This window comes from Dipodomys merriami, unplaced genomic scaffold, assembly GCF_024711535.1.
Source record: "Dipodomys merriami isolate MVZ:Mamm:240054 unplaced genomic scaffold, mDipMer1.0.p SCAF_1340, whole genome shotgun sequence".
NCBI lineage: Eukaryota > Metazoa > Chordata > Mammalia > Rodentia > Heteromyidae > Dipodomys > Dipodomys merriami.
Genome location: NW_027202650.1, coordinates 91,555 through 112,065, shown reverse-complemented (window position 1 = coordinate 112,065; position 20,511 = coordinate 91,555). Strand labels below are relative to the sequence as shown.

General features: G+C 38.9%; 1 pseudogene; it reads right to left on the bottom strand.

Moving 5' to 3' along the window:
- Positions 1-1,320: 1,320 nt before the first annotated feature.
- Positions 1,321-4,218, bottom strand: LOC138825114 (histone-lysine N-methyltransferase PRDM7-like; annotated as a pseudogene).
- Between the last annotated feature and the right edge of the window lie 16,293 nt (positions 4,219-20,511).

Sequence of the window (20,511 nt, the reverse complement as noted above, 5' to 3'; positions counted from 1 at the left end):
GGACTTGCGTGGAGGCCAACACGTGCATGTTGGGAACTTCATAAGTATGGCCCAGGCGTCTCCACGGAAAGGTGCATTCACTCCTGTGCCTCTCCTTTCTTCTGGACTCTCGCTGTCCTCCTGCTTCCTGCTGAAGTACCAGGCCATAGACCGCCCCCAAAGGCCAGCAGAGAGCCCTTGCCAATGTAAATACAGGGGGGTCGTTTATTACAGCTCGAGCTGGACTCACAAATCTTCCCTGACACAGCAGGTCAATAATTGTCAGTCCCAATCTCTTGGTCAGCAAGGTCTTTTTATTTTGTATGAAGCAGGTGGAAGGATCATTACAACACTGATTTTGTGATAGGTCGGTGGTTCGTAGTAAATCTAGTCTTAAATTTATTGGTTGGGGAATGATTATTTCCAGTAAGGGCAGGGACTTTCTCGCTTAGCAGTTACAGGATAGGTTAAATCATACATAGCAAGCATATTATAAGTTGGGGTAGGTGGGGCCAATCACAGGAATGCTGAGGGCACTATTCCTGGATTATTTCCCGACCTAAATTGCTTCCTGATAGAGTTGGGAGATAATAGGTCAGGGCAGTCTGAGATTCCTGGACAGATCAGGGCTGTCTGGTTTCTTAGTTATTTTTACTGTTACATTTTCTTAGAACATGAACTGACACTCTTTTTCCAGTAGCAGATAACAGATATTTTCCTTAGAGTTTCTGAAATCACTGCCAACCTATTTGTCCTCTCACTGACACATCCAACTACAGGAGTCAACTTCTCCACGCTGATGACAGGCCATCTCAGAGATATTCACAGGGCTATGTTTCCTCCTCTATCTCAGGCCTTTCTACTGAAAGAACATCCTTACTAAAAACTTTTTAGTTGTTTCTAGTGAGGAAGAAAAGTAAGGCCTAGTTGCAGCCATGGAACCAAGAATTGAGGGCCATGGCTAGAGCAAAATGCCCTGAGAAAAGATGGATTCATTTTTGTCAAAGACACAAGTCTCTATAGGAACTCTCATTCTAACTGATTTTCTTCCTAGTAATATATTCACAGAATATGTAGACTATGTAATGAATGAACAATGACATATGCATAATATTTGCGAATATGGAGGGAATTAAGAAAAAACTGCAATGGCCAGAAGTAACTGGTTCTTTGAAAGAGAGCTGGTAGGTTCTTTGTTTGGTCTCTACGCCTTTTAGCACGGTATTTTGTATTGCATTCAAACATATGAAGTTCTTAAAATGTAAAATCAGGACAAATAGTTAAAAATAAGGAAATTTTCCTAATAAAGTATACAAACTGCATCTTTAAATTCAGAGGTACTTAACTTGAAATTTTTCTCACGTTAAATTGCCTTTTGTTCCACCGAAGAGTTGATATTCGAAAATTCCTAAAGAGAATTATTTTTTTTCTTTTCTTCCTTTTTAAGGAACCATAGTAAGGTCCACCTGTTTCTGCTGTGAGCTCTTTCTTCCACTTACTGCCCAGTTGCTGTCAATACTCATCCCCATACGAGACAAGCAGCTCACATCCTGCCTTGATGACATGACAGGTTTGGTAGAAGATCTACCTCTGATACTGAAAGGCCCTCGGATTCTGATTCTCAGCACACCTGCCACAGTTCATATACCTAAAGTTGAAGCAGGCACAGGAAGGAAACATAAGAGGGTAAGTTTCTGCTCCCTTTGGATCTACTCCCAATACTCATCCACTCTAGAACTCTAAGTGCACTGTTTTCAAAGCTCAGTTCCAGACTTCTCTTAATCCTTATTTGTCACAAATAGATAGATTTCCAGATTCTCTAAATTGAGTTAAAGTTTATGTCATAGATTTTGGTGGGGACATGCATTCTGTTTCTAGATTAGCACACATCATTTGACATTTGGCCCAAGTAATTTTCCTTAGATTGGACTCACTCATGCACCTGTCTCCACTATGTTCCCATAGAAATTCAGAGAATCATTTGTCTTATAAAGACAATAGAGGGAAATTTGTTTATTCATGATGTTGTTTCCTGATACGACAATGGTTCCCCATGGCACAGGGCTGCAGGACATACCATAGAACCACTGCTTTCTGAACCTCACCACTGCTCCAACTCTGCTTCTACGTGTTTGAGTATACCCTAATAGACTAAAGTTCTTTCTTGTAGGTTGTTAGGGCACTATGTACTTTGCAAAAACGACGAAGAAAAATTATAGTTAAATACTCCTACAATGAAATTGTCCTTTCTATCTCCACATGTGTTTCACAATTACTCAGGGAATATGATTTATTCAACTACTGAGGATAATTCTTTGACTCGTATACAGTATGTGCTTTACAGATGCAGGATCTATGAATGAAGTTAGGCCCTTTGGTTTTTCTTCTGATGTCTTAATTTTGTCTCTCATGGAAATTTTTATTTTGATACAGTACACATATTTATATGCATACATACATACATACATACATACATACATACATACATACATACATACATACATACATACCAGAGCTAATGATTGAACTCAGTAACTAAACTTACCTCTTGCAATACAAGCACTCTACCACTTGAACCACTAGCCCTTTTTGTGTTGTTTATTTTTGAGGTATTTTTTGTCTGTCAAGGGGCATAAACTCTGTGCCTGAATGTTGTCCTTCAGCTCTTCAACTCAAGGCAAGCGCTCTACCACTTGAGCCACAGCGCCGCTTTTGATTTTCTGCTGGTTAATTGGAGATAAGAGTTTCACAGCCTTTCTTCCATGGGCTGGATTTGAACCATGATACTCATATCCGAGCTTTCTGAGTAGCTACTTACAGGTTTGAGCCACCAGTGCACAGTTTGTTTTTGAGGTATTATTTACCCTGCTGTCCTGGGTTGCTATCCTGCTTGTGCTTGCCTGGGTTGCTGGAGATACTTCACTTTATCCAGCCATTGTACTTCCACAGTAGCTGGGATAACAAATGTGCACCAACGTGCTCAGCCATTGGTAGTAATCGGGGTCTTATAATCTTTTATGCTAGGAATGGCATCAGACTGAGATCTCATCTCTATCTCAAAAGTACAAATTAAAGGTTGAGCTATGGAACCCAGCTATACTATTTATATTTTTATTTCTTGTCCATCAAATATTCATAATTTTGAAAGCACCAAGTACAGCAAAAGAAAAATGGAGATATGGGAATCCATATGTGTGATAATCAGGGTGCAAGTCTTCTGAGGATAATATCCTCTTAGGAACCATGAAAATGACTGCTGGACTCACTCCAGTTGGCCTGGGATTTATTTTTTGCATCTACACATAGAAGTTACTCCTTTTTGTGATCTGAGTTTCAGAAAGACAAGCTAAAGGCTTTTGGGTAATAATTGGCAAAATCATATTACTTGATTCCAGTGATGCTCTTTGAGCCTGCATGGACTCAGTAGTTGTGAACACATAAGATGCCGTCTACACATCTGAGGGGATTTGTCATAGTCCTAACAGAGGCTCCTTAAGCATGGATGCACTTTGCCTCTAACACACTCTGTTTATATGCGCTATACTTTGATCCTAAATCAGCATGTCCATGTTTATGCAGATTCCACAAACACATACAATTATTTTGTCCATGTCCTAGCAAAGTTTCATTGGAGGCACAGGGGGACACATGGAGTTAGAGAAAGGGGGGAAAGGGAGGGCATTTCTTACCATCTAGGAGTACCTATTGTCTGCATCTTCATCTTCTATGATCAAGCCCTCATAGGGGCTGAAGTGCAAACCCAATGGCAGATCAGATTCCTCATTCCATACTCTAAGCCTAGCCTCAGGGTACTGTACTGACGAATTCTCAGCCCAGGGGGCAGACTGAGGACTGAATGGTCATAATGCCCCTTGTCCACCACATTGTCTCTTACAAATATAGGTGGCCCATGAACAGTGTAGCTGGTGATGAAGAAGTTCTGACACTGCTCACAATCTGAGGCAAGAGAAGCAAAAATTAGTCAAGAAATATGTACATTCCCAGATTTAACAATCATGAGAAAGAGCACAGAATGCATATCATTGTCGCTTAGTTCTTCATGTGAAGTTACTAGAGTAAACCAGTAATTGGGGGCCAAATGACCTGATGAATTATTATAAAAGCACATTTGCCTTCTGTTTGAACAAGCACAGAGGGTTACTTACACAGGTAATCATCATCCTGGGGTTTACGGATATCTTCATAAGCATAACTCTTTCTTTCCTGTAGGATGTACATGCTCATTTTTACCTCCTTTTTCCTACGTCCAAGTTGAAAAACAATGGTTATTTAAGTTGGGGATCAACAATCTTTGTCCCTATTTCTTCAGAAAAGTAAAATCTCTTACTACCAAATTATCATCTATTCTTCTCACATACTCTGGTCCCCCATTAATCTTTGACTAAGAGATACAAAGACTTCATTTGAACACTAACTACAGGTTTCTAATTCAATTTTAAGTTTTGGCCATTCCCATTTTCAGGTTTAATTTCGACTTCATTAAATTTCTTATAAAGTGGTCTTTGATGAATTTATTCATTCAGAATATTTGTTGAGGGTATGTTAAGTATTGAGCAAAGACGAGGACATACAGGATTGAAAATGTGTGGTCACAGATTTATCAGACACTTTGCGTTTATCTGTTATTTTACCTTTTACTTATCATTTTCAGACAACATGCAGGCTGTACACATTTTTCTTGTCAGTCCTGGGGCTTGAACTCAGGGCCTGGGCACTGTCCCTGTGCTTCTTTTGCTCAAGGCTAGCACTCAACAACTTGAGCCACATTGCCACCTCTGGCCTTTTCTGTTCATGTGGTTCTAAGGAATAGAACCAAAGGCTTCATTCATACAAGACACATAATCTACAACTAAGCCACGTTCCCAGTGCAGTCTGTGCATCTTTATCTATGTTCTTTAGATTAACATTCAGAAGTTCAGGGAGAATGTAAAATGTGTCATGGCCTAAGTGCCTCCAGGTGGATAATAACCCAAGTGTGTAACTTCATTGTGAAATTCTTATGTGCTGCTCATTGGAAACCTAATTACTAGTTCCACAGCTTAGTTCAGCCTATGTTTGAACTTTCCAAAGTCCATCTCACATAATCAGATTACCCTCAGCAACCTTGCTAGAATTACCAAAATTAGTAAATTTCCCAAATTATTTTCTCTTACCCAATTTTTGTTTGCAGTATTGTCCTTGTGTATTTGCTTCTCCAAGAGGGAACGCTGGTTTCTGGGCCTCTTCTAATCCACTTGACTTTAAGAAATTTATAATTCCTGAGAACTTCTTCAAACTAGGTTCCTTACCTAAGGTTGTCTTGGGCATTCCCTTCAATGAAAGTCACATATAGAATTGGAATGTATTTCCTAAGCCTTCCATCTCCTATCAGTTTTCTCTCAAATCCATATAAGTTAGACTGAGGGAGGGAGAACACTTGAGAATACAAACCGAAAAGCAAACAAGGTCTGTGAATGAAGGAAATGAAGCTTGGAAGAAGACATGACTAGTGGTGACATTTAATGAAAGAGAACACGGGGAAAGTGGAGAATTACAAAACTTGGTTGGAAAAAGCTATGACAGAGCAGTGAGAATAGGAAGAAATTATTGGCAGAAATCTATATGGACAATTAAGTACATTCAAATTGCAACTAGTTATAACAGATGACTTTGAAATTAATTTGACTTTTTTCTATGCAATTTTGCCTGAAAAAGTATGTACCATATAATAATTGTATAAATTGGTATACATGTCTGTTTTTGAGATGATAAGGTAAACAAAAATGTGATATGGTAAAAAAAGAAAATGTTCATCAGGCAGACTCTAGTGACTCGTGATTGTAATCCTAGTTATTCAGTAGGCTGAGAGCTGAGGTGTAAGCTTGGCAGCCAGCCCAAGGAGTAGTAAGACTCATATCCACTTAAAACCATCATAAAAGCCAGGAGTGGTATTGTGGTTCAAGTTGCTGAGTGCTAGCCTTGCTAGCACAAAAGGAAGGATCTGGAACAATGATTAGACCTGATTGTAAGTCTCAGGCCCAGCACCAAAAAATTTAACATTGAATATTGTGAATTCTTAAAATACAGCATCAATGGGACTAAGCATTTCTTTCTGCTTTTTTTTTTTCCAGTCCACGGCCTGGGCCCTTTCCCTGAACATCTTTGGCTTGAGGCTAGCACTTTACCGCTTGAGCCACAGCACCATTTTCAGCTTGCTTTTCCTGTTTATGTGGTACTAAGGAATCAAAATAAGGGCTTCATGCATGCTAGGCAAGCACTCAACCATTAAGCTACATTCCAAGCCCCTAATTATTTGTTTTTGAGCCCTGATATAAATTCACTTTCTGTGACAGCCCTAGTTGAAATAAATTAGTTGAAATTGAATTTGAAGACATTAACTTCAGTATTTCTCGAGCCTGTTACTTTTACTTAAATTTCAAAACTGATTAATTATTATATATATTGATTATAACTTGTTTATCCTGAAAATATTGAGGGGGGTTCAGTTGAGACTTCAGACCTCTGAAGAACGATCAGTTATTGTCCAACCACTCAAAAGACTCACATGTAAAGGCTACAGCTAAACAAACAACTATGGAAAGTTCCAGAATCAGCTAACTAAAGCTCAGAAGAAGGGACCAATCCTCCTCTTCCTCACAGAATTGACATTTGAAATTAGCCTCAGAAGGATATGTATCTATGTAAAATATTATGTCACTTTTTTTAGTTGTCAGTAAACTTTTCTTAAAACTTACAAATAGTGTGGATTTATTGTTGCATCTATCAATTTGTTATAACAAAATGAAAAGTGGTTGGAACAGAGATTGGAACAATCTTTCAGTGAATGGTGTGAAGATGTGAATGGCTAAGATAGCTAAGACTTTATAATGCTGTGTAAGTATTTATGAACTTGTAAGTGCCTTTAGAGAAAATGTATTGGTAGACTTCACCACCACTAAGTGTGATCCCAGACACAATACATTTTTAGATTTCGGTTTTCTCATCACGTAAGTGATTATAGTTTACTATTTGCCTCATTATGTTGTTGTAATATTGAAATCTATTTGTTCATGGAACATTTAAAATAAAGTCTAAAATATTGTGAAAATAAAATAAGTGGTAGTGATTATTGTGGCTATGAATTGAATCTTAGAATGAATATGATAAGAACAGAAGAGATCAGGAAAAAGAAGCAGATGTTCCTAGGGCTTCTTCTCTTACTTGGAACCATGAAGAAAGTTTACTCATCAATAGAATTTGGGAGACATTTATCTTCTGACGCTTACTCTGTTCAGTTCTGAAGGTCACCCAAGAAGGTTTGACTAAAAGTGATGAGAAATCTGGATTTTGGTTACAAAATATCTGCAAACTGTGGATTCTATTTTTTGACAGCAAATCTCAGCCAGAGAGAAAAGACTCTATTTTAGGAAAATGTTTTCTGAATTATCATTAAGGCTTGTCCCTATATTTCTTTTCTTCAATTTCTTCAAACCTAGACAAAACCCATCTTTGCTTCACTCTGTGTTCATAAGCTATCTGTTATAATTTAATTGGTTTTTGATGACAAGAAACATTAAGCAAATTAGGAACAAGAGGGAAAGATTATTTAGTTAAATAGCATACATCATGGTCAACTTAGTTTCATTTCAGTGATGAAGGATTGTTTAACACACATAAATCTTTAAGTGCAATGCAACACATAAGCTGATCAAGGACAAAAATCACACACTCATTTCTCTGGATGCAAAAAAAGCCTTTGACAAAAGTAAACATTCTTCTTTTTTTTTTTTTTTGGTCAGTTGTGGGGCTTGACCTCTGGGCCTGGGTGCTATTCCTCAGCTCTTCAGCTCAAGGCAAGCATTCAATCATTGAGGCACAGCACTACTTCCAGTTTTCTGGTCGTTTATTGGAGAAAAGTGCTTCACAGACTTTCCTGCCCGGCCTGGCTTTGAACTCTGATCCTCAGAGCTCAGCCTACTGAGAAGTCAAGATTACAGGTGTTATGCCCAGTTAAAGTCAGCATTCTTTTATCATAAAACCCTTGAAGAAACTAGTGATACTGGGTATATATCTCGATAGGATTACGGGTATATGTGAAAAATTAAATCATTTCTGTTAATAGCAGGAATGACACAAATGTCTATTTTTTTCATTCTTTTCCCGTATTGAATGCAATCAAGCCACAGAAATAAGCATAGAGAAAGAAATAAATAGGTCAAAAGGGAAGAAACCATTTAAATTATGCTTGTTCACATATTACATGATCCTATATTTAAAAGATCCTAAAAATTTCCAGAGAAAAATTCTAGATCTGATAAATGCTATTGGAATTGTGTCAGAATAAATGATGAACATTTAAAATCATCAGCTTGTCTGGCAACAATGAACAGTCTGGAAAAGAAATCAGAAAAATCACAATAGTCTCAAAAAATTAGCTTAAGATTGTGCTTAACTAATGAAGTAAAAAGACTTCTATAATGAAAAGTATAAAACCTCAAATAGAACTGAAAGCCAAACTGGGCTGGTAAGTTTGTGAGACTCTTATTTCCAATTAAGCACCAGAAAATATGAAGTGGTGCTGTGGTTCAAGTGGTAGAGTGCTCACCTTGAGTTGAAGAGGTCAGACACAACACTCAAGGCAACTGTCAGGATTGATGACGATGATGATGAAGATGATGAAGATGATGATGATGATGATGATGATGATAATAATAATAAACTTAAAAATTGGCACTATGGATTGCATTTCATTCTTCCAAAATTATAAGTTGAATTCCCAATCCTCAAAATATTATTTGGAGATGGAGCGTTTGGTAGCTAATTAGGGTAAGATGACATCATGGAGGTGAGGCCCGAGATGGATTTAACTTTCACAGAAAAAAGCAAAGAAAGATCCTTTCCATCTCAACTGTTCCTCCTTTCCCAGTCATGAACATACCAAGATTTCATGTAGATACACAATGAGATATAGGCCATCTACAAACCTAAAATAGATCCTTCATCAGAACCCAGTCACACTAGCATACTGGTTTGAGTTTTCAAGCTTTCAGAACTATGAGAAATAAATTTTTATTTAATTAACTCACTGTATACTATTTGGTTATGGCAGACTAAGTTGAACACACAATGAGAAAAACACTGGAATTCACCGTTTTTACAAAGAAGATACATAAATCTTTGTATGTGGCTAACAAATGTATGAAAATATGCTCAATATTACTAAGCAGTAGGGAAATGTAAGTAAAATGTCAATGACTCCTTAGGATGCCTACCATAAAAATAAATAAAAAGATACTGGATGCTGGGCACTGGTGGCTCTCGCCTATAATCCTAGCTACTCAGGAGGCTGAGGTCTGATCATGGAGCAAAGCCAGCCTGGGCAGGAAAGTCTGTAAAACTCTTATCTCCAATTAAACCACCAAAACACCAAAAGTGCCGCTATGACTAAAGTGGTAGAACACTAGCTTTCAGCTAAAGAACTGAGGGACAGCACCCAGGCCCAGAGTTCAAGCCCCACGACCAACAAAATAATGGAACCTTTGCTCGCTGCTGGTAGAAATATAAAATAGTGCAGTTGCCTTGGGAAATAGTATGAAAAGCACTCTAAAAATTAAAAGCATAACTAGCTTATTATCTAGCAATCTAATTCCTGATATACATAGAGACAGGAAGGAAGGAGGAATGGAAAGAAGTAAGGAAACAAGGAATGTAAATAGATCCTAAATAGATATTGGCACATTCAGTATAACTGCAGCATTATTATTACTATTGTCAGTTGTAAAGTAGTTGCATAGGAAAACAGACATTATATATGAGTTCCAAATTACATGACCACATAAAGGAAGAACAGTTAAGGTTCACCTGTCTTTTTCCAGGTTTATCCAATGTGAATAACACAGACAGGGTAACATTTCCACAGTCTATCATGGATCTTTGGCACAGAGTACATTGCAGATTCCATGTTCAATTCAAATCAAAGACATCAGGCTGCAACCTTGTGATTTCAGTCACAATTCTTTCTGTCTGGTCTATTCTTTCTATGTGAACTCTCTAAATGAAGGCATTTGACCACATAACCCCTCTGTGATATATAAATGCATACCACACTGGAAACCCTTCAAAAGCACAATCTTACTTGGGTCAATTTGACCAAAAGATGAAGAATAAAAAATTCTTGAACAGAGAATCAAGTGGACCAATCTCTCCATGACTCTAGTAGCATTTATTCTTCTCTCAACTCCAGTAAGGAATTGGTTCTATTTTTGACAGTTTCCATTTTTGTTCAGATTGTTCAATGTCTTTCTCTGCGTGGTTATTTCACTAAATAGACTATCTTCCATGAGATTGCAAATGACTGCAAATAAGTCAACAAATATATGTTTTCCAGGTGTTAGATAGAAAATCAATGCATCAAGAAAATATGGACTATAATATTGTATCAAAATGCTGTATGTACTTATCTACGTAATAGAAAGTGATGAGGATCACTTTTTACTTGAATTTTACCCTACTAAACATCTAGCAGAGTCCTACCTCTATCTATGTTTCTCTTATCCTTTGGATTTTTGCAACCATCTTCTAACAAGCTTCTCTTTTGCCTCGTTTCTAATTTTTTACATTGCTATCAGATTTTTTACCAAAACTATTTTTAATAGTGTTTTGATTAGTTATCTGAAGAGAGCGAGAGAAAGAGACAGCAGTGGTGATAGAGAGATACTCATCTTCCTAACAACTCCAATTTCGTCCTCCAGAAAAGTGAGAAAAATCAGGCTCTTACCATCATCCATAATGATGTTTTATTATAACTCACTCAACAGAACAGCAGAATAAGTTAAGAGTGAGTCAATTACAAGTAGCTCATCTCTAGTGATTAATTAAGCACTGAAATCATTTTGGTGTTACTCATCCATAACCAAATACAGAATTCTCTTCTTTTTATTCACCATCCAAAGAAACCCAAATTGGATCTACGGCTCAAGTGGTAGAGCAATAGCCTTGAGCAAAAATGTTTAAGGGCAGTTCCTAGACTCTGAGTTTAAATTGTAAGATTTATGTCCGCACACAAAGAAAATGTGTTCCCAAATATCTGTCCTCCCATGTTCTCTGAATGTTATATGAATGATCTAGGGATAAAAGGTGTCCAGACAGATTTTAGGCTCGTGCACATTTTGTAATAAACAATAACTTCCATTCAAAAACTGAACTGGAAGTAGTGTCATCTGTGTTACGAGGAATGGACCACACATACTGTGGAGACTTTAAGGGAGCAGTGGAGAAATCCTTGCTCTCATGTCCTGGGCTTAACTCAGGACAGTCTTTTCACATCTATTGTTCCCCAAAGCACTTGGTGATCATCTGACTCCAGTCTCAAAGTGCTGGAACTCTTATTTCTGAGAAGAGTATATAAAATTATCTTGATAAGTCATTGCTTATTATACAGACACAAGTCAACAACTTTATGTTTTTAATCACTCTGCATGCCTGAAAGTAATAATGCGCATCACTTGTGTCCAAATCTTTTGAATAATATTCAAGTATATATATCCTACTCACAACAATGAAAGGATAAGAATTCTTGGTTCAGTGAATGCTTAAGAGTAAAGAAAGATTTCCCATTACACCTAGTTACCTCTGCAATGAAGGATTTCTCTTCATAAATTACGGAGATCTGTGACAACAATTTTCCCACAGTGGGTTTCTTTTCTGTGTTAATGTTCCAATGCTTGCTGAAGGTTGACATCCAGTTGATAGACTTCCTCTAATGCTTACTTTTACGGAGATGCTGCCGTGTGTCCAAGTCTTTGGTACCTGTTGAGATATAACTTTTTGCTGAATGTGTTTCTTTATTTGTTGTATTAAGTTTCTGTCTTGTGGATTTTCTCAATTTCACTGAGGACTGACTTCAGATTAAATGTCATTGAACATTTGTTCCATTCATTAGGTTTCGTTTCTCCTATATGTCAGTTCTCTGATCAACAATGAGGTGTGCCTCCCAGATGAAAGTCTCTACACACTGGTAATGTTCATCAGGTTTCTCTCCTGTGTGTGTTCTATAAATTAACGTGAACGTGTTTTCTCCTGTGTGTTTCTGGTGCAAACAGAGGGGTGAATTTTTTTTAAAAAACCACACTTGTTGCAGTCATAGAATTTCTCTCATTTCAGTGTTCAGTGAAGAATGCTCAGCTAAGCCTTCTGGGTAAAAGACTGTAAAGTTGTTGCATTCATGAGACTTCTCTCGCGTATTGATGCTCTGATGCAAGCTGAGTTTTCTTCCAGGTGACAGACTTTCCATATTTATTACGCTCCTAAAATTTCTCACCTGTGTGAATTCCATTATGCTTACTGAGTTCTGGACTCTGGTTGAAGGATATTTCATACCTGTTACATTCACAAAATTTATCTCCAGTGTGTCTTCTCTGATGGTCAGTAAATTCTGCTTCAGGGTAAAGAATTTCCACACTTAATACATTCAGAAGCTTTCTTTTCTGTGTGTGTGTGTTTGATGGACGTTAAGGTATGCCTTCTCAGTAAAAGATTTTCCACACAGGACACATTCATAAGGTTTCTCTCCTGTGTGTCTTCTGTTTTTGTTAAGTAAGGTTTGCCTTATGGGTGAAAGATTTTCCATACTGGATACATTCATATGGTTTCTATCCTGTATGTGTTCTCTGATGTTTGTTAAGGTGTACCTTCCAAGTGAAAGAATTTCCACACATTACAATCATAAGGTTTCTGTCCAGTGTGTCATCTCTGATGGACAGTAAGTGGTGCCATCTGGGTGACAGATTTTACATATTTTTCATATTCATAAAGTTTTTCTCCTGTGTGTTCTCTGATGGAGTTTCATGTGTGCCTTCTGGATGAGAAACATTCATAAAGTTTTTCTTACGTGTGTCTTTTCTGATGATCAGTAAACGCTGCCTTCCAGGTGAAAAACGTTGCACCCTCGATACATATATAAGGTTTTTCTCCTGTGTTTTATCTCTGATGATTAGTAACAGCTTCCTTCCAGGTGAAGGACGTTACATACTCGATACATTCATAAGGTGTCTCTACAGTGTGGATTCTCTGATGGATGTGAAGGTCTGCTTTTTGGATGAAAGACTTTACATACTTGATATAATCATAAGGTCTTTCTCCTGTGTGTCTTCTCTGATGATCAGTAAGGACTGCCTTCTTGGTAAAGGACTCTCCAAACATGTTAAAATCATAGGATTTTTCCCCTGTGTGTCTTCTCTGATGGACAGTAAGTAGTGCCTTCTGGTGAAAAATTATCTACATTTGTTACATTCATAAGGTTTTTCTCCTGTATGTATTATCTGATGCAAAGTGAGGTATGACTTTAGCCAGAAAGACATGCCACATTTGTTGCATTCATAAGTTCTCTCTTCTGTATGAGTTCTCTGATACATGCTGAAAGTTGACTTCTGGGTGGGAACTGTCCAATGGTCATATTCATAAGGCTTGTCTTCTGTGGGCATTTGAGTTGGGAAAGTGAGGTCTGACTTCTGAGATATATAATATTTTTCCATCTTATATACTCATTGGAGTTCTCCTCTGCATATTTACTCTGGAATTTTATAAGGTGAATTTCCCTACTGATAGGTTTTTCACATTCATTACCTGAAAAGGATTCTCTCTTTTGAATATTTTCTGATGAGTAGTGACTGTACTTCTTATGTAAAATGTTTTTTCTTATTCAGGGCATTCTGATGTTTTCCTCTGTCCCTGAAGTATTTCTTGGGCAAAGAGAGGACACTTATCATAGTCTTCCCTATATTCATCATGGTTATAAGAAAGCTGTCCCACATAAGCCCAACTATGTCTAAAGAATATTGTCTGTGACTGAAAAAAATCTCCTTTTTTACACCACATTCAAAATATTGCTACTCATCATTTTGATCAAAATGGTCCAAATATCTCAGGGATTGTTCAACTACGGTAGACAGAGCAGGCCTATGCACCATGCATCTCATCAGGTTCAATATAGAGAAGCATGTTCTGGCACTCAATGAACTCCATAATTTTCATCCCTAATGAGTTTCTATTACTCCCAATCAGCTCTGGGTTAGGATTTGAACTCATATAAAAAGTTCTTACTAATTTGTGACAGGTACTTCAAATAGATAGTCATGTGGACTTTCCTGACAGGTCTTAATCATGTACTCCATTTCTTGGACATCTAAAATGAGACATAGAGCCAGGTGCTGGATTCTCATGCTTATAATCTTAGCTACTCAGGAGGCTGAAATATGAGGATGATAGTTCAAAACCAGCCAGGCAGGAAAGTCCTTGAGACTTTGGCAATGTTGGGATTTGAACTGAAAGCTTAGCAGGCCCAATTGGTGAAAGAGTCAAGGTCAGGACACCAGCATGTGAACTGAGGAGCTAGGCCATTACCAGGACCTGAAAATTAGCCCCAGGGATGGCCAGGATAAGCATAAATTCATACGTGATATATAGGATCTGTATTGACATATATATGTGGGCAGCATCTTGTGTTCGGTGCATTTCTTCTCCTTAATTTATGTCTAATTCATGATGGTGTTGTGAACTTTACTGAGTATGGTGACAGATATAACTGTACTGACATGGATGACGACCCGTTCCCACGGTTATAAGGTTGCCTATGCATTCATTCTCCATCCTAGCTGAGACCCAGGACTTCCACATTAGAGGAAATCAGGCGCAATGACTGGCTTCTGACATCAGGCTGAATCTTTTGTCAGGCCTGGGATTTGAACTCAGGTCTTGGTAACCCCGTTGCACTGTGGGGGAAGGGGAAGCTCATCATCCCTGAAGACTAGAATATCAGGCCTGCTCCAGGACCTGATTTGAAGTCCCAGCAGTGGATAAAAGAGCAAGCTTACATTTTTTAAACATAGGATCTCTATTTACATACAGGTGTGGTATGCATCTTGCTTTCAATTTAGTTACTTTTTAAATTTTGATTCTTATTCATGGATGTATTGTGTATTTTATTGGGTATGGTGACAGGTATAGCTGTGCTGCCGTGGATGACAACCTATTCCTATGGCTATAGAGTTGCCTATATAGCATTTTTCATCCTTGATGAGGCCCAGGACATTCACAGGACAGGAAATCATGTGGATCCATTGGTTTCTCACATCAGGATGAATCTTTTGGCTGTGCTGGGGTTTGAACTCAGAGCTTAGCAGGCAGAATTGGGGAATGAATCAAGGTGAGCACACCAGCCTGTTAGCCACTAAGTTGTTAGGCCGTTCACGGGACCTGAGCTCGTGCCCCATGAGGGTCAATATACTCATGAAATCATAATTTAAAGACAGGAACTATATTTCCATACATGGGTGGGTGGCATCTTGCGTTCACTGTATTTATTCTCTTGATTTCGTGTCTTATTCATGGATGCAATATGTATTTTACTGAGTGTGATAACAGTTATAACTATGCTGACATTGCTGGCAATCAATTTCCATGAGTATAGAGTTGCCTATATAGCATACTCCATTCTAGCTGAGACCCAGGACTTTCACAGCATAGGAAAACTGGTGCAACCATTGGCTTCTCATATCAGGATGAATCTTTTGGTAGTGAGATTTGAACTCAAGGCCTAACAGGCTCAAGTGGAGGATGAGTCATGGTGAGCACACCAGCACGTGAGCCACTAAGCATCTAGGTCTTCCCTGGAACCTGAGATCAAGACCCGGTGGGCGCTATAGTAGTGATAAATTCAGAATTTAAACAGAGGATCTCTATTTCCATACACGGATGGGTGGCATCTTGGGTTCAGTGTAGTTATTGTCTTTATTTGGTGTCTTACTCATTGATGTATTGTGTATTTTCTTGAGTATAGGATGGCAGACATAACTGTGGTGACCTGGATGACAAGCTATTTCCATAAGTATAAAGTTGCCTATGCATTTTCCATCCTAGCTGCGACCCAGAACTTGCACAGCACAGAACAGGTGCAACGAATGGTTTCTCACATCAGGGTGAATTTTTGGAAGTGCTGTGATTCGAACTCGGGGTCTAGGAGGCTCAACTGCCCAATGGGTCCACATGAGCAAACCAGCCTGTCAGCCACTAAGGAGCAGGGCTGTTCCCAGGAGCTGAGATCAAGCCCCAGGGAGGCCACAAGAGTCCTCAATGCATCATTGAAACATGGGATGTTTATTCACATCCGTGTGTGGACTGCCTCATGCATTGAGCGTAGTTATCCTCTCTATTTTGTATGCTATTCATGGATGTATTAAGTATGTTCTTGAGTATATATGACAGGTGTAACTCGGCTGACATGGATGACAACCTTTTCCCATGGCCACAGGGTGGCTCATGCGTTCTCCATCCTAGCTGAAACCCAGGACTCACGCAGAAAAACAGGTGAAACGTCTGGCTTCTGACAGGATGAATATTTTGGCACTGCTAGGATCTGAACTCAGCACCTAGCAGGCGCAATAGGCGAATGGGTCCACATAAGCACACCAGCCTGTGAGCCACTAAGGAGCTAAGCCATTCCCAGGACCTGAGATCGAGTCCCAGGGGTAAGGCAGGGGGAGCACAATAGTCATCCATTCATAAGCTGAAAGTAATAAGCAAATAAGTACATATCTGCATAGTGTAGGAGAGATGGAGACCTGTGATTGAATCCAATCTACCCTGTGACTATCGATTCTTGGATCTTCCTCAATGCCTCCATTTAATGACTGTGATGATTATGGTCATGCTTCATCAACTCTTCACTAAAATTAATCGATAACCCATGAGTCTTGACTATCATTTCCTACTCGAATTCTCAGGAACTACTAATTCAAAGAAGAGATTGATCGTATTTCATGGCTCTTCTTAGGTCCGGAATTGAGTATCTCAGGAACTCCTGCCATTCCCTCAATGTAGGATGGCTGACCAGGATTCGACCTCGGGGCCTTCATTGCCCAGTCATACTGTGGCTCCCCCGACAGCCAGCAAGCCTTCAGCCACACCAGGTCACCTTCAATCTGCAGTCCACCATGTTCAGTCTTACCATGGACAACATTCAAATGAAAATAAACCTAAAAGCGCCAGTTGGAATTTCCCGCACTTTTTTCCCCTCCGGCTGTTTTCTTTTTCCTACAATCCCTGGGGTCCTAAGATCTGAGGATGGGATGTGGGTCCAGAGGCTGCAGCCTAGGATGATCGGACCTGAGGCAGAGTTGCCACAACTTGAGTTCAAGCCCCAGGTCTGGCAAAAATATTAAAAAATTGAAAAATCATGAATGAAGCACCGTAGCTCAGAATTTGCGCCATTTTACTGCCAGAGCTGGGGTGTGAAATCAGGTCTAGGTAACTCTTTTGCACTGTGGGGGAAGGAGAAGCTCACTATCGTTGAAGACTACAAGGTCAAGCCTGGTCCCAAGGCCTGAATTGAAGCCCCAGCTCAGGCAAAAATCATATGCCCACCTATGTTACACATAGGATCTCTATTTACATACATGTGTGGAATGCATCATGTTTTCAGTGTAGTTGTTCTTTTTATTGTGTGTCTTAGTCAGGGATGCATTTTGTATTTTATTGCATATGATGACAGATATAACTGTTTTGACTTGGATGGCAACCTAGGCCCATTTCTATAGAGTTTCTTACTCCTTCTCCATCCTAGCTGAGACTCAGGACATTCTCTGGACAGGAAAACAGGTGGATCAATGGGCTTCTCACATCAGGATTCATGTTTTGGCAGTGCTGGGATTTGAACTGAGAGCCTAGCACGCCCAAAAGAGTCAAGGTGAGGACACCGGCCTGTGAGCAACTAAGGAGCTAAGTCATTCTCAGGACCTGAGGTTGTGCCCCAGTGAGGGCCAGGATAGGAATAAATTCATAATTGAAACATAGGATATTTATTCACATATATGTGGGGATAGCATCTTGCATTCAATGCACTCCTCCTTATTTTGTGTCTAATACATGGAGGTATTGTGTATTTTACTGAGTATGGTGACAGGTATAACTCTGCTGACATGGATGATGACTTGTTCCCATTGTTATAAAGTTGCCTATGCATTCATTCTCCATCCTGGCTGAGACCAAGGACTTCCATAGGAGAAGAAAACAGTTGTAAAGACTGGGTTCTAACATCAGGATGAATCTTTTGTCAGGCCTGGGATTTGAACTCAGATCTGGGTAACCCTGTTGCACTTTGGGGGAAGGAAAAGCTCGTCATCCCTGAAGACTAGAATGTCAGGACTGCTCCAGGGCCTGATTTGAAGTCCCAGCAGTGGACAAAATAACAAGCTTACCTTTTTTCAACATTGGGTCTCTATTTACATACAGGTGTGGTATGCATCTTGCTTTCAATGTAGTTATTTTTTAATTTTGATTCTTATTCATGGATGTATTGTGTATTTTATTTTATATGGTGGCAGGTATATCTGTGTTGCCTTGGATGACAACCTATTCCCATGGCTATAGAGTTGCCTATCTAGTATTCTCCATCCTCGATGAGGCCCAGGACTTTCACAAGACAGGAAAACAGCTGTATGAATTGGTTTCTCACATCAGGATGAAACTTTTGGCATTGCTGGGAGTTGAACTCTGGGCCTAACAGGCCCAACTTTCTAATGGGTCCATATAAGCACAACAGCTTTTGAGCTACTAAGGATCTAGGCCCTACCCAGGACCTGAGATTGAGCTCCAGGGTGGGGTTTGTGCACCATATTCATCCATTCATAAGCTGAAGCTAGTATGCTAATAAATACCTATTTGTATAGAGAAGATGTGTCAAGCTGTGTTGGAATCCTATCTACCATGTGACTACCAATTCTTGGATCTTTCCCAATGCCTCAATTTCCTGAATGTACTTATTATTGTCACATTTCGTGAAGTCTTAATTAAAAATAATTGTTGTGCCAGAGGTCTTGCCTATCATTTCCTATGTGAATCATGCATGAACTTCTCATCTCTTCCCTAGGCCTGAATGCAAGCACCAGCCCGAAAAATGTAACATTATAGACATTTTAAATATGTGATTTATATTTACATCTATTTATTCAGTCTGTATTGTGTTTATTGGAGTGATTCATTATATATTCTTATTGATTGATTGAATTAACATTTATTTTATGGACTGTGAGTGTACCTATATCATTTATTACATTTATTCCAATCTATTCTGTAGTATGTAGCTTTGCACACATATTATGTACATCATACCTGACACCCAGCACTAGCACAGAAATGGAAAACACGTGTCTCATTTGGAATCTTACTCCAAGATGAAATTTTTGGCAATGCTGGTACCTGAACTGAGGGCCTAGAAGTCCCAATTCATGAATGGGTGAGTGTCAGCATGGCAGCCTTTAGCCCATTCAGCTGCCAAGTGGATCCCAGGACCTAGGATGGAGCCACAGGTTTGGCCAAAATAGCAGTACCTTTCTATCTGGTGTATATACCATATATATATATATATATATATATATATATTTATCTGGTATACAGATAAATATAAAAATATATTTAGATATTTTGTTACTGCCAGTGATGTCTATGTGGAATTAAATGATATATACTACGTTCATACAGATTCTCAGGTCTTTAGTGAGGATTCCATTTAATGAATAGTATTCTTTTAATGCATAATAAACTATGAATTAAAATCAATCTGTGTTCTGTGATTATTGGGTCTAAATTTATACTGGACTGATTGATGAACTACTCATCCAACCATTATATTGATCAAATTTCTCTCACGTTCCTATGTACAAACAATAGTTTCTTAGGCTCTCCAGCTCTTTGTATGTAGCATGACTGGGATTCAAACTCAGAGCCTAGGTGTCCAGGTTGGCCTATGGTTTCGCTGACAGCTTGTCAGCCTTCACCAATGCCAGGTGACCTACAGGTTGTATCAGTGTTATTTGGACCCGGGATGGTCACCATGCAAGGAAGGAAAACCAAGAAACTACCATCCGTAGGTGGTTCCTGGCTTTTTTTTTTTAGTGCTGTTTTCATTTTGTTTTCTTGTCAGCCCCCGAGGCCTAGTATCCCAGGATGGGCTGTGGGTCCAGAGGCTGCACCATCCCAGCCTAGGTTGATGTTAGCTGAGGCAGAGTTGCCACGATATGAGTTCAAGCCCAGTGCTGGGCAAACAACAACAACAACAACAACCAAATTAAAAATAAATAAATAAATAAATAATTTTAAAAGTATTAAAAATACCCTGGCACTGTCTATGGTCCACGCCTGTAATCTTAGCTACTCAGGACGCTGAGATGTGAACATCACAGTTCAAAGCCAGCCAGGGCAGGAAAGACTGTGAGACACTTATCTCCAATAAACCACTAGAAAACCAGAAGTGGTGCTATGGATCAAGCATTATAGCACTCGCCTTGAGCTGAAGAGCACAAGGACAGCTCCCAAGGCCAGAGTTCAATTCCCATGTATATATGTACATATATATATATATATACATATATACATATATATGTATATATATGCATATATACATATATATGTATATATATGTACATATATGTACTTACATACATACATACATACATACATACATACATATATGCATACATA